Genomic DNA, 13,389 nt, shown 5'->3' with positions numbered 1-13,389 from the left:
AAATTGGTCGGGATGCCGGACAGGACCTTGTTAGTGGTGGCACATCTGCTCTGCAACTCCACCTTCTCCCCCTCCCCCTCCCCCTTCTTTCTCTCAACTTTCTCTCAACTTTTTCAATGAATAGTCAGCGTTTCCTCCTTTCTTTCTTGACTGGATGTTGGATTGTATAGTTTAGTGGTTCTTAAACTGTTATATGAATTAGGAGCATTGGCAACGCAGTAAAGCAGCATATAAGTGCTCAACTCTATCAAAAATCCCATCAGAAATCTTTTCCCTCAAAATCCTAACAATTTTTTTTTACCATCTTCAGACTTGTTTCATCAAATTGTGGCACGGTGTTCTTCAAGCCAGATGTAGCTAGACTACAACTCCCATCATCCTTGATCATTGCACAAGCAGGCTGTGGATGATGGGAGCTGGAGTCCATGAGAACATAAAAAGAGCCCAGCTGGATCAGGTTGAAGCAGGCATGTCCAAAGTCCATTTCAGGGGCCTAATCCAGCCCCCTGGTCGATTAAATCTGGCCCCCATGGCAGTCATGGGGTAAAATCCTTTTAAAAAGCTCAGCAACTTCAATCCTAAAAAAGCTCAACAACTTTGGCTGGCCCTCACACATGTTCACTTCAGCAAATCTGGCCCTCTTTGAAAAAAGTTTGGGCACCCCAAGACGCATCTGGTCCAGCAGCCTGGTCTCAAAATGGCCAGCTAGGTGCTTATGGGAAGCCCACTAGCAGGACATGAGTGCAATAGCACCTCATCGCTTGTGAATCCCAGTTACTATTAGTGGTAGACAGGCTCTGACAATGGAGGTAGAACATGGCCATTGTGGCTAGTAGTCACCGACAGCCCTATCTTCCAGGCATGTGTGATATCCAACAACAATTGGAGACTCAGGGTTCAAGAACCCTGCTCTAGCAGAGACTTACTGAGACAGAAGCAACAGCTCTAATGCTCATGTGTTGGGGTGAAGAAGGTTGTTTGACAACCCCACATCTTTTTGCTTACGGAAATCCCATTCTTTCCTCTGAGTCAAGAAATGTTCCCAATTTGCACTGGGCGCATTCTCCAAAGAGGTGAGATGGCCGCAATACATGTTTAGTTCTACACATTCCATGTGTCCAGCGAATTTACCGGGGGGTAAATTCTCCTAAAACCTTGAGGACTAGTAGAAAATTGCTTTAGAAGAAATTTAGAAAATTGCTTTAGAAGAACCAGGCAGAGGGCCAGAAGGCCCGCCCTGTGGAACACCCTCCCATCAGATGTCAAGGAAATAAACAACTATCTGGCTTTTAGAAGACATCTGAAGGCAGCCCTGTTTAGGGAAGTTTTTAATGTTTGATGTTTTATCATGTTTTTAATATTCTGTTGGGAGCTGCCTAGAGTTGCTGGGGAGGCCCGACCAGATGGGAGGGGTATAAATTTATTATTATTTATTATAATAAATAAATAATAATACAATAATTATAATTATAATATTATTATAATAAATAATGTTGTTGTTGTTGTTGTTGTTGTTGTTGTTGTTGTTGTTGTTGTTAGCTAGGGGTCTTCCTAAGTCAGTCCCAGTCCTGGAGTTCCCTAACCCACTGCTGGCAACTTAGTGTACCTTCTCCTGAAATGTTTGCTGGGAGAAATGCTTCCTGCAGTGGTGCCAGAGCACCAGAGTGGCCTCAAATAAACCTTGTTAGATGGGGCCAGTTGATAGCGACTTGTCCAAAGTGACACAGATACACAGAGGAGAGACTTGAGCCTCAGTTTCCCACATGCAAGCCCAGTATTCTGACCGTTGCTCCACACTGGCTCTCTCCCATTTGGGCTCCATGATGGTGCAAAGATGGTGTGTGTTATATATAAAGCCATAGGGAAATTAAGAAATATTCCTCACCTCCTTGCTGCATTTCTTTCACGTGCCTTAAAATGGCTCCTCTACAAAATGTGCGAATGTCGCTTTAAAGAGCAGGAGAAACTGAATAGGAAGAAAAGGCGGAAGATTTATCCCAGACAGCTATTAACGTGGAATTCATTCATCCCTTGTGGAGCTTTATCCTCCTCCTCCTCAAAGGGCTAGGGATCTGCTTAACCAATTTAAAGTCGTCATAATAATCAGAATCTGCTTAGCCAGCAAAGGCAGAGGCAGCTTAAAAAGTGAGAGATCCTACCTCCTCTCCTCCCCATTGCCCCCCCCCTTCTTGCGGCAAGTTCCTTGTCACCCTGAACTTTTCTGCTGGCTTGCAGGAGCAGCCGTCCTCTACCGAAGGCAATAACGTTCTACAGGGTCGACTCTTTAGGCAAGGATTTTCTGCTGTGGTGCACGATTGTTCCTAATGATTTTACGGGACTCTGCTAGACATTAAGAGCCGCCTGGGACAATTATTTCAAAAGAAGCATTGTGTAGGGAGAGGCTGTATTCTGAAGAACTGCCTGAATGCTGAGCCAGAATATCTCTCTCTCTCTCTCTCTCTCTCTCTCTCTCTCTCTCTCACACACACACACACACACACACACACACACACACCATGTACAACAGTTGTAGGACTTATGTACATCTGTATTCCATCCTTCATCAATCAAACCCAGGGTGGCTGAGGAGACATTGTCAGAGCACTTTCCTTAAAAAAATTGCATCCATAGGTTGTGGGTTCAAATGCCGTGCAGGGCCTCTTGAGATCAGGGACCTTTGATTTTTGCTTATGCCACCCTGCAAAACTTCATAGGGTTGTTCTGAATGGTCAGTAATCACCAAGAGGAGAGCCGGTGGCACAGAACAAGTGGTGGTGACGAATCTTCAGCCCCGGACACTGGTTTCCAGGGACAGTTTGCTCCTGTCTCCAAATCTGGAACAGAAAGCTCTCTATAGCAAACTTTTGACTGAGTGATAACAAGAATCCTTGGCAGAGAGGCCCCAGGCTACATGAAACTGAGGAAAGATGAATGAAAGCAGTTCACATTTCCTCCCTCATTTGTATAGCAGGAAAATGTGCATCGTTGCGAATGGATGGGGGGAGGCCTTATATGATGCAAGGAGGCAGGGAAACTGACAAAGAAAGAGAGAATTTGTGAAAAAGTATAAATGAATCTGTTTAGCTTTTGGTACAGACTGTTACCAACATAAATAGGGCAGAACATTGGTGCCAACCAGTTGGTCATTCCTAAGCTATTAACATTTTTGGAACAAAGTAGAAAGCTCTGGCTCACTGGAATGAGCCAGCTTTTTATCCCCCTGAAAATATCCTTCCACATAGTACACACAATTCTCCACCAGGTCATTTTATCAATGATTGTTATTATTCCACATTTTAAGTAACACATTTGAACAACAATACATTCGCACCATGGTTTTCGAACCGCTTAGTTCTCGAACGTTTTGGCAAACCCGGAAGTGAGTGTTCCATTTTGTGAACTATTTTTGGAAGCCGAGTGTCTGTTGGGGCTTCCGATTGGCTGCAGGAGCTTCCTGCAGCCAATTGGAAGCCACGCTTTGATTTCTGAACGTTTTGGAAGTGGAACTGACTTCCAGAACGGATTCCGTTCGACTTCTGAGGTACAACTGTATCTCTTAAAAAGGGGCATAAGTAAAACAACTAAGAACTGCATGTCATCAAAATACGCCAAGATATAACCTCAAGTAGATCATGTTCAAAATGTTATAACTACAGGATAATAATGATTCCTGCAGCCCTCTAATCTCACTGTGGAGATATCTTTGCCCTAGATGGGGTGGAGGTGAGTTATCAGGATAAATAGCAAGGGGTCAAAGTTTTTTGTTGGGAAACTCAAACAAGGGAAATAGAGCTAAGTCGCTTTCTCAGCAGAAGTTTATTTTTAGGTGCTGGACCTTGGTGTGAAAGTTCTTGCTGTCTTGCAACTGGGGGGGGGGCAGGAATTCTATTCAGTTTGCATTTCAAGGTGAACTTGCCAAATTCATATTTCCCAAAGCAAAATGTATACCGGATCACAGCGATCCTTCAGAATTCTCACTTTTCTGAATTTTAGCAATGCAGTTCTCCAGACAAGCCATGTGGGCACAAATGCATAAACTAGGGTTCCATGTGCATTAAAACATATGTCTTAATTAGTAAAAAATAACATACAAAAATACATCGTGTTAGGGATAATTGCTTGACAAAATGTGTATACGTATATCAGTACAAAATGCATACAGGTGTTAGGATAAATTCTCCGATGAATTTCCATGAGGACTTAAAAAATAAATAAACCACAGGCTGGTATGGAAATGAGGCAAACTGAGAAACAAAAATTCCTGCTTCCAGTTGATGCTAAGTCTGCAGAAATTGAAATGTTGCTGCAAATGGAAGAAAGATCTGCAAAATACCTGTCATTGACTGAATTTAAGACAGGAAAAATGAGAAATTGAGATTTTATTTATTAATTATTTCCTTCATACATAAAAACAAAAAGAGAAATTACAAAAAGTTACATTGCATTACAATTTTAATATACTATACTATACTATACTATACTATACTATACTATACTATACATGCCTTCTTCCCCCCTCCCCCACCCCCTTGTTCCCTCCCATAACCCACCTTTATTACTTCTCAGCCTGAACTGGACTTATCTGTACCTAACCCTATATTGACCACACACAATACTCCTTCTATAATTATTTAATTTATAATGTAATAAACTAGATTAGATTAATGTAATAAACTAGATTATTATTAGAAATTGAGATTGATCAATTCACCCATCCCTATTTTCAACAGGGACAGTAAATTTCAGGGAAGAGGGTCTTCAACACCAACGCTTCCATGCTGTAATGTGGTCTTGAGGCTGGTTGATTGTAACAGCAGGTTGAATGGCTGCAAAGTTCTTGACGTATACTATGATAACAGCGTGCAATGAGTTTATGAAAATCAGGCAGCTGTGTCGGTTCCTTAGAAAAAAATTTACATGGTCAGGAACGTAAAAGCCTTATTAGGACCCATTTGATGTTCATAGTGCAGGTTGCAAGTTGCACAAAAGTCATCCTCAAGCTGAATGTTCAAGGTGACAAAAAAAAAAACACAGAGAGATTTTCATACCTATAATGTCATAAATGTTCTACCCTCTGCCAATCCCCTCACAATCTCCACTTTTTCACTTCTCCCCCATACCCCCCCTTTTTTAAAAAAAAAGTCCCCATGAAAATCTACCAGTATTTTAGTGCAAATTCCCCCTCTGAATTTGGCTTGTGCAGTTCGATTACAGACACGCTCACTCAAGAGTTTACCCTAGCCCCACTTCAGTTGCTTAGCCTAACAGGCTATGTTTCTTTTTTTTTTAATAGCGCAAATATTTTCTTTATTTTTCATATACAAAAGCATATTGGCTCTTCGGATCAGAGGAATGCATTGCTTTGTGGTGATGCAATCTATTAATAACCCATCTAAATTAAAGAGAAACAAAATGTGTATTTAGATGCACTGGTGTACATCAGTAGCGCTCAGTAAAACATTCCCAATGATCTGTTCTGACTCTGCCTTCCTTTAACATGTTAATTTTGCCATCAAAGCATAATTTTTTAATTTGTCAAACCAGTCCTTTATCAAAGGCAGCGTATTTGACCTTCAGTTTTTTAATACAAATAGTTCATGCTGCCCTGATCATACTAGTAGCATTACTCTCTATTGTCTTGTTACACTGAACGCTCTCTGTACACGCACAGCTATCTGTGTGCAAGGCTGCACACATTGTTTTGTACAGCTCAACTGCTGTGTACACATGTACACAGACTGTACACGCGTTGAACATTGCATGTGAATAACTTTACGAGTGTGCAGCTCAACTATTTGTGTACACAGGAGCACAGATTTTACCCCTGTTGAAGGCAACTTGTGCACTTAAGCTTGCATCTAACAAACCAATCTACATAACTTAGTAAATAAGAGGGTTGAAAGGAATAAAGTGTACCCCATAATCCTCTCTTTCATCTTACTAATCATTTTCCAATAATTTCTCCCCTTTTGGCCTTTGCCTTTTGATACATATATACATACATACATACATACATACATACATACATACATACATACAATCACCTACTTGCCCTTTTGCATTTCCAACAAAGCTCTGAATAATTTGTATGTATTTTATTTATTACAACCACAGGAGTATAGCCCCCTGCCATGATCTTATGACATTTCCCTCTAATTGCTACATTTAATGAAAATTTATGTTCTCTGTTCTAAAGGTTTTCCCAGGCACGGAATGGGATATTATTTCTGTATTGAACCCATTTAATCATCATGTGTTCCTTGGCCTGCTCTGGTTATCTTTCATATTTTATAACTAGTATTAGTGTGTCTCACTCTCCGGGTATGATAATAGATGCTAGATTTCTATGTGCAGAGTGGGCTGTTGGGTTTTATTTGTTTTTACTTTTGGGAGCACAGAACCATAAATAACAACTCTCACATCAAGGACTAAGAGCAAACAATGTGGTTCTCTCCTCTAGGAATGTACCACTTGCAATACAGGTGGCCTGTTGTACGTTTGAATTTCCGACATTTTTAATTATTTTTTAAAGATTATTGCACAAAGAAAACTACCCTGCCATGGAGAAAGGTTGCTCAGAGACCTTCCCTCTGAAACACTGGCTTTCCACAAGCACGGTCTCTTTGGCACATTTTTAAATGAAAGGGGGAAAATATATTTCTATAGACCAGGCATAGGCAAATTCGGCCCTCCAGATGTTTGGGGACTACAGTTCCCATCATCGCTGACCACTGGTCCTGTTAGCTAGGGATCATGGGAGTTGTAGTCCCAAAAACATGTGGAGGGCCGAGTTTGCCTATGCCTGCTATAGACCTACAAGGACTGACTTGAAAACCTCTGAGGAATAAAATCAGACAAGCCAGCTTGGAATCAAGGTTTCAATGTTATGCACAGCTCTGTTTTCCTCTCCAGGTCTGCAAGCAGCAATCGTCCATTTCCAGCATTAAAATGAAGCTGATCTTTGGAAACTTCATTTGCGCAATTTATCCAGGTTGCAGAATCCAGCTTTCTTGGTACTGAATTCTCATCTTGTGCCACTTTGATCCCTGCATGGGCGTGTTTTAGTGCATTGCCCTGCACATAGAAACCCTCTTGCTTTCTTCTGAACCCTTCCCAATTCATCTTAGCGTTCCCTGCCTCTCCCGGGACCAGCCTTGGTGGAGATGGCCTGAGCATTACTCAGGATTAACAGCTCCTCTACTTGGGATGCATTTGGCCCAAGGTCAATATAAACATTTCAGGGGCAGCGGTGGGGGATGATGGATTGCTAATTACTTCGAATTAGACCTTCTTCCATGCTCACTGCCTTGCTGGGTCAATGTTCTACTTATTACTATATTTAGGTGGGAGGGGGAGGGGAGGGGGAGGGGGAGGGGAGGAGGCAGCCGATTAATTCTTCCATAGCTCACTTGTGTTTCTAACAAGTGAGTTGACTGACAGTTCCAAGTGCCGCATCTTTTACAACAGACATGACACACAGTTCACGGAGTGTGGGCTTGTGCGAGATGGAAACGCTGTTGGACTGTCCACCCCTGAAAAGTGATGCAATTCCATCTTCGTTGGGACCAAATGGCTATTTGGGTGGTTCAACTGGGGCTGAGATAATGGGGGTGGGGGAGAGGACAGGATGAACAGTCAAATAAGTCATGATTAAATGGGAAAACTGTACATCAAACTGTACATCAAATCAAAACTGTACAAAAATGGCAGCATTTTTAAAACTAGTTTTCATTCGCCGTATCCAGTGCCGGATTTACGTATAAGCTAAACAAGCTATGGCTTAGGGCCCCACTCTCTTGGGGGGGGCCCTCCCCAAAATTTCACTATTAATAATTGTCACAGTGGCCGGAGCAGGCTACTTCAGAGTAACGACGCTACGCAGCTCTGCATTTTATTCTTTTATTGGTGCTGCGTATTTACAGTGCTGAAGTCATTGCTATTTACACGGAACGATGGGGTCATTACGTTGCAGAACCTCCGAATGGCTTTTGGCGCGTCTTTCCCCAACACAAAAGCCTTGGCAGACCCATCCTCTTTCCCCTCCTCTTTCTCCGTAATTCCGGAGTTGGGGGGATGGGTCTCCCCCCCTTATTTGCCCCTTCCTGTCCCACCTGGGACCCTGGCTCCGCTACCTTGCCTGAGCCTCGGACACGACTTCCTGCTTCCTCACTGGAATCGGAGCTCCCTCTGCTTTCCCCTGTGCTCGGGGATGGGCTTGAACTCAGGAGGGGAGGGACTTCGCGATATCCCCTGTCCCTCACATCCACCCCCCTCCCAAGCTCTCCTTCTCCCTTCCCCAAGTCCCCCCCAGGTGTCGGGGACGACTCGAAGCCTAAGAACTCAGTACCTTCCGAGCCCGTCGGTGTGAACACCTCCCCCCAGTCCTGCGAGCCCCCCCCTTCCGCCTGGGAGGACTGGAATCCCAAAAAGTCCGTGGCGTCCGAGCTGGTGGGGGTAAAAATGTGCTGCCAATCTGCTTCTGCCTCTGACTGGGTGGATCTCGGTGACACCCATACCTCGTCTCCCGGTTCCTCAAACTCCGCTTCCCAGCGCCATGGTGAGCTGCTCTCCCGTGCCTCCTCCTCCTCCCCCTCCCTTTCCATGTGCCAGGGCTTGGGTCTGTGGGGATAGAGGGCGTGAAATTCTTCCACCAAGAATTCCTCCTGTATCTGAGTGGCCGGGACCCATTCATTCTGGGACTGCGGAGCATCCTCCCATGCCATGAGGTACTCCAGGCCCCCCACCCCTCTCTGTGAATCCAGGATGGCCGTGGCCTCATTGAGTTGCTCCCTGCCTTCCCTCTCCCCCCCCTCCCTCGGGGGTTTGTTCGCTGTCTCGGAGCCTGCTGCTTTCCCTGTACGGCGACAGCAGCGATCTATGAAACACTGGGTGCACCCTCATGTCCTCTGGCAGTGCCAGTCTGAAGGCCACCGGGTTGACCTGTTGCGTGACCGTGAAGGGGCCCAACCTTCTGGGTGCCAGTTTCTTGCACCTCCCTCTGGTGGGAAGGCCCTCCGAGGACAGCCAAACCTTGTCCCCCACCCTGATGACCTCCCCCTGTCGCCTGTGGCGATCTGCACCCTTCTTGTATGCTTCCTTGGCTCTCTCCAAGTGTTCTCTGAGCTGCTGGTGCACCGTCTCCAGTTCCTCTGCCCAATCCTCAGCTTGCGGGCCCTCCTCCTCCTCCTCCCCCTCCCTCTCCGGGAAAGATCTGAGGTCGCGCCCGTAGTTGGCCTTAAAGGGCGACACCCCTGTGGAGACGTGCACTGCATTGTTGTAGGCAAATTCTGCCAGTGGCAGGCGATCCACCCAGTCCGTTTGCCTCTGGCTGACGTAGCATCTCAGGTACTGCTGCAGAATGGCGTTGACCCTCTCCGCCTGTCCATTGGTCTGCGGGTGTCTAGCCGTCGACAAGCTGACCTCCACCTGCAGGAGGTTCATGAGCCGCCGCCAGAACCTGGACACAAATTGGCGGCCTCTATCCGAAATAACTCTTAAAGGTAAGCCATGCAGTCTGAATACGTGGTCAACAAACAGTTTGGCTGTCTCTTCAGCAGAGACCGCTCTGGCACACGGTATAAAGTGGCACATTTTGGACATGAGGTCCACCACCACCAACACTGCGGTCTTGCCCCTGGAAGAAGGCAGGTCTGTGATGAAGTCCATGGACACCACTTCCCATGGCCTGTGTGGTGTGGCTAAGGGCTCCAGCAATCCTGCTGGCGCTGCTCTGACCACCTTTGCCCGCTGGCAGGTGTCACAGCCCCTTACATAGTCTCTGACATCCTCCCGCACCCCTGGCCACCAGAAGTGTCTCATGACTAGGTGAGCGGTCTTGTCCCTTCCAAAATGCCCCGCAGTTGGGTTGTCGTGCATCTGCTTGAGGACCTTACGTCTAAGCTGGGTGGTGGGCAGGTACAGTGCACCCTTGTAGAAGAGCAGCCCCCTGCGTTCTGCAAAGTCTTTTGCCTGCTCCCTCCCCCCTCTCAGTTCTCTGAAGATGTGGTTGGCAAACTCATCCGCTGCCGTCAGTGCTGTGAGTTCTGCCTCGCTCACCACTGCTGCTCCGCAGGACCATGCTGACGGGGGGAAAATGTGCCTGGGTGCTGGTGGCGCCTCCTCCTCCATGTACTCCGGTTTGCGGGAGAGGGCATCCGCCCTGACATTCTGCTCCCCCGGGATGTAGTGGATGGAGAAGTTGAAGTTCGAGAAGAACTCTGCCCACCGTATCTGCCGCTGGTTGAGCACCCTGGCATTTCTCCAGAACTCCAGGTTCTTGTGGTCTGTGCACACCTGGATGGGGTGCTTTGCGCCCACCAGGAAGTGTCTCCAGTGCTGGAACGCAGCGTGGATCGCAAGAAGTTCCCTATCAAACACCGTGTAGTTTCGCTCTGGCTGGGTCAACTTCCTGGAGAAGAAGGCACAGGGTCTCCACTCTCTGTTGGCGTCCAGTTGCAACAAAATGGCGTCCACAGCTTTATCAGAAGCATCTGTCTCAACGCGTAGGGGCGCGTCCTGAACCACGTGGAACAGGTTCTGGTCCGAGGCGAACACCCTCTTGAGGCTTTCGAACGCTGCTTGCGCCTCTGGTGTCCACCTGAACTTCTGCTTGCCTCTCAGGCAGTCAGTGATGGGAGCCGTAACGCGAGAGAAGTTCTTGATGAACTTCCTGTAGAAGTTGGCGAAGCCTAGTAGGCGTTGGGCATCCTTGCGCGTCCTGGGGCTGTGCCAGTCCAGGATGGCCTGCACCTTGTCCTTGTCCATCGCTAACCCCTTGTCTGACAGCTTGTAGCCCAGGAAGTCCACCTCTTTGGTGTGAAACTTGCACTTCTCCAGCTTCACATACAGGTGGTTCTCCTTCAGGCGCTGCAGCACCTCCCTGACGTCTTTCACATGCTGCACTGGGTCAGCGGATTAGATAGGGATGTCATCTAGGAAGACCAAGCAGTTCTTGAAAAGGAGGGACCCCAGGACGTGGTGCATGAAGGCCTGGAAGCATGCTGAGCCCCCTTGCAACCCGAAGGGCATCACCAGATATTCAAAAGAGCCCAGAGGCGTGAACATCGTGGTTTTCCATTCATCGCCTTCCCGGATCCTGATCAAGTTGTACGCCCCCCTCAGGTCTAGCTTGGTGAAAATCTTACCCCTGCGTGCCGCTGTCAGGAGATCATCCACTCTGGGCATGGGGAAAGCCACTGGCTCTGTCACTGAATTCAGCCGTCTAAAATCCACCACAAGACGGCGCTGTTGCGTGTCTTTCTTGTCCACCCAGAAGACCGGGCTGCCCCCTGCTGCCTTGCTTTCTCTGATGAACCCCCGCTTGAGGTTCTTGTCGATGAAAGCACGCAGATCCTCCAGTTCCTGGTCTGACATGGCGTACAGCTTGGCTGGGGGTATAGTGGCCCCTGGCACCAGGTTGATCTGGCAGTCAAAAGGCCTGTGCGGGGGTAGGTGGTCGGACTCCGCTTCGCTGAAGACCTCCTGCAGGTCCCAGTACGGCTTGGGTATCGCCTCACCCCCTTTGACGTGCATGGTGGCCACCGTGGCTATCGGAGGCCCCTCCCCTGGTTGGTGCTGCATGCAATGTTCCAGGCAAAAGTCCGATCCAAAAGTGATGCATCTCTGGTGCCAACTGATGGAGGGGTCGTGGCGCGCCAGCCAGCTCATGCCCAAGACGATGGGGGGGTCTGAGATGGTGGTGACGTTGAATGCCAGTGTCTCTGAGTGCCTTCCCACCGTCATTCTCATGGGGGGGGGTTTGATGAGTGATGGCCCCTCCCAGCAACTCTCTGCCGTCAATGGTTGCCACGTGCAGAGGAAAATCCAGCTGCAGAAGCTGGATCTGGTGCTCTTCTGCAAAGGTTCTCGAGAAGAAGTTGGCTGAGGCACCACTGTCAATTAGGGCGAGGACCGTCAATGGATAGCCATTTGGGAGCGTTAGCGTGACTTCTAGAACCACTCCTGCTCTGGGAGGGGTGGGCTGGCTCTGCTCCTCTCTGTGCGGGTGGGCGGGCTGGGGCTGTTGTCTGCTGACTGTGCCTGGCTGCTGCCCCTTGTCTCCTGCAGCCAGGCTTTCCCGTTTCCCTGCTGTGGTGCTGCGTCAGTGGGGGAGGGCACAACCGTTCCCGCCTTTCCTTGCCACTCCCTGCGATGTGGGCAGTCTCTGACGAGATGCTGGGGGGAGTTGCAGAGAAAGCAATTCCCGCCCCTTCCCTCCTTGCGTCTTGGCGCCGCTGGGGTTTGAAAAGCCCGCGCGCGCGCGCGCTATCAATCTGCATGGGTTCCTGGTCCTGGCTGGCCCCAGGCGTGGCTTGAAAGGGTTGTTGGGGGAGTGGCTTCTCCTGCGACCGTGGGAACCAAGCCCGCTTTGCGCGCGTTGCTTGCTTGTCGCTCCATCGGGATTCCTGTCTCACCCCCACCGCCAGAGCCGCTTTGCTCAGCTGATCCATACTACTGGGCTTTGGACCTCTCGAGAGCTCATCCTTCACCTCCTCATGCAAACCCAAGTAGAACGCCGCTTGCATTGGGGCTGACTCTAGTTCCCACCCCAGTCTGTGCACCAGCATGGTGAATTTCGCCCAATATGCGTGAACTGTCATATTTCCTTGGCGTAAATTATGAAGTTCCTCCTTAGTCTGGTCCATATGACTATCGGACGAATACATCGTTTTCAAACCTTCTAGAAATAGTTTGACATTCTTCATGCAAGGATTCTTTGTTGCGATTAACGGTCTTAGCCACTCCCTGGCTGCCCCGGTAAGGTGCTCCACAATAAACGCTACCCTGTGCTCATCATCAGGGAAGTCATCATGGTGCAGCTCAAGAGCATACACAATCTCAGTCTCAAAGCCATGATATTCCCTCGGGTCTCCATTGAACTTGCTTACTAGGGTCCCGGCTCTCCTTCCTGGCAGCACTTGGACTTGGGGTGCCCCTCCCGCCTTGTTTTTCTCTGCATCCAGCTTGTTTTGGAGGTCTACCGCCACCGCCCTTAATTGCTGCTCTCTTTCCTGGAGCGCTCTCACCTGTTCTGCAAGTTGTAGCCGGTCGTCCTGGACCTTCTTGGTTTCTTCTTTAGCTGCCTTTAATTCCCCCTGCGCCTGCTGCGCCAGCTGCTGCAGGTCTTGCTGGGCTTTCTCCGCGATCTGCCGCCATTTCTCCGCCTCTGACACACTCATCCCGGCAACTCCAAAGTAGCCCAAAAAAATGATTCGGAGGTTGCTGTCACAGTGGCCGGAGCAGGCTACTTCAGAGTAACGACGCTATGCAGCTCTGCATTTTATTCTTTTATTGGTGCTGCGTATTTACAGTGCTGAAGTCATTGCTATTTACACGGAACGATGGGGTCATTACGTTGCAGAACCTCCGAATGGCTTTTGGCGCGTCTTT

At 48.2% G+C, this 13,389-nt stretch overlaps 1 protein-coding gene across 1 annotated transcript in view; it reads right to left on the bottom strand.

Moving 5' to 3' along the window:
• The window catches only part of MGST1 (microsomal glutathione S-transferase 1), a 70,691-nt gene that overhangs the window by 13,423 nt on the left and 43,879 nt on the right, over positions 1 to 13,389 (bottom strand). The window lies entirely within an intron of this gene.

The sequence above is a fragment of the Zootoca vivipara genome, chromosome 9, assembly GCF_965207765.1.
Source record: "Zootoca vivipara chromosome 9, rZooViv2.hap1.1, whole genome shotgun sequence".
Taxonomy (NCBI): domain Eukaryota; kingdom Metazoa; phylum Chordata; class Lepidosauria; order Squamata; family Lacertidae; genus Zootoca; species Zootoca vivipara.
Note: the sequence above shows the minus strand (reverse complement) of the source record. Positions and strands in the feature narration are given on the sequence as shown.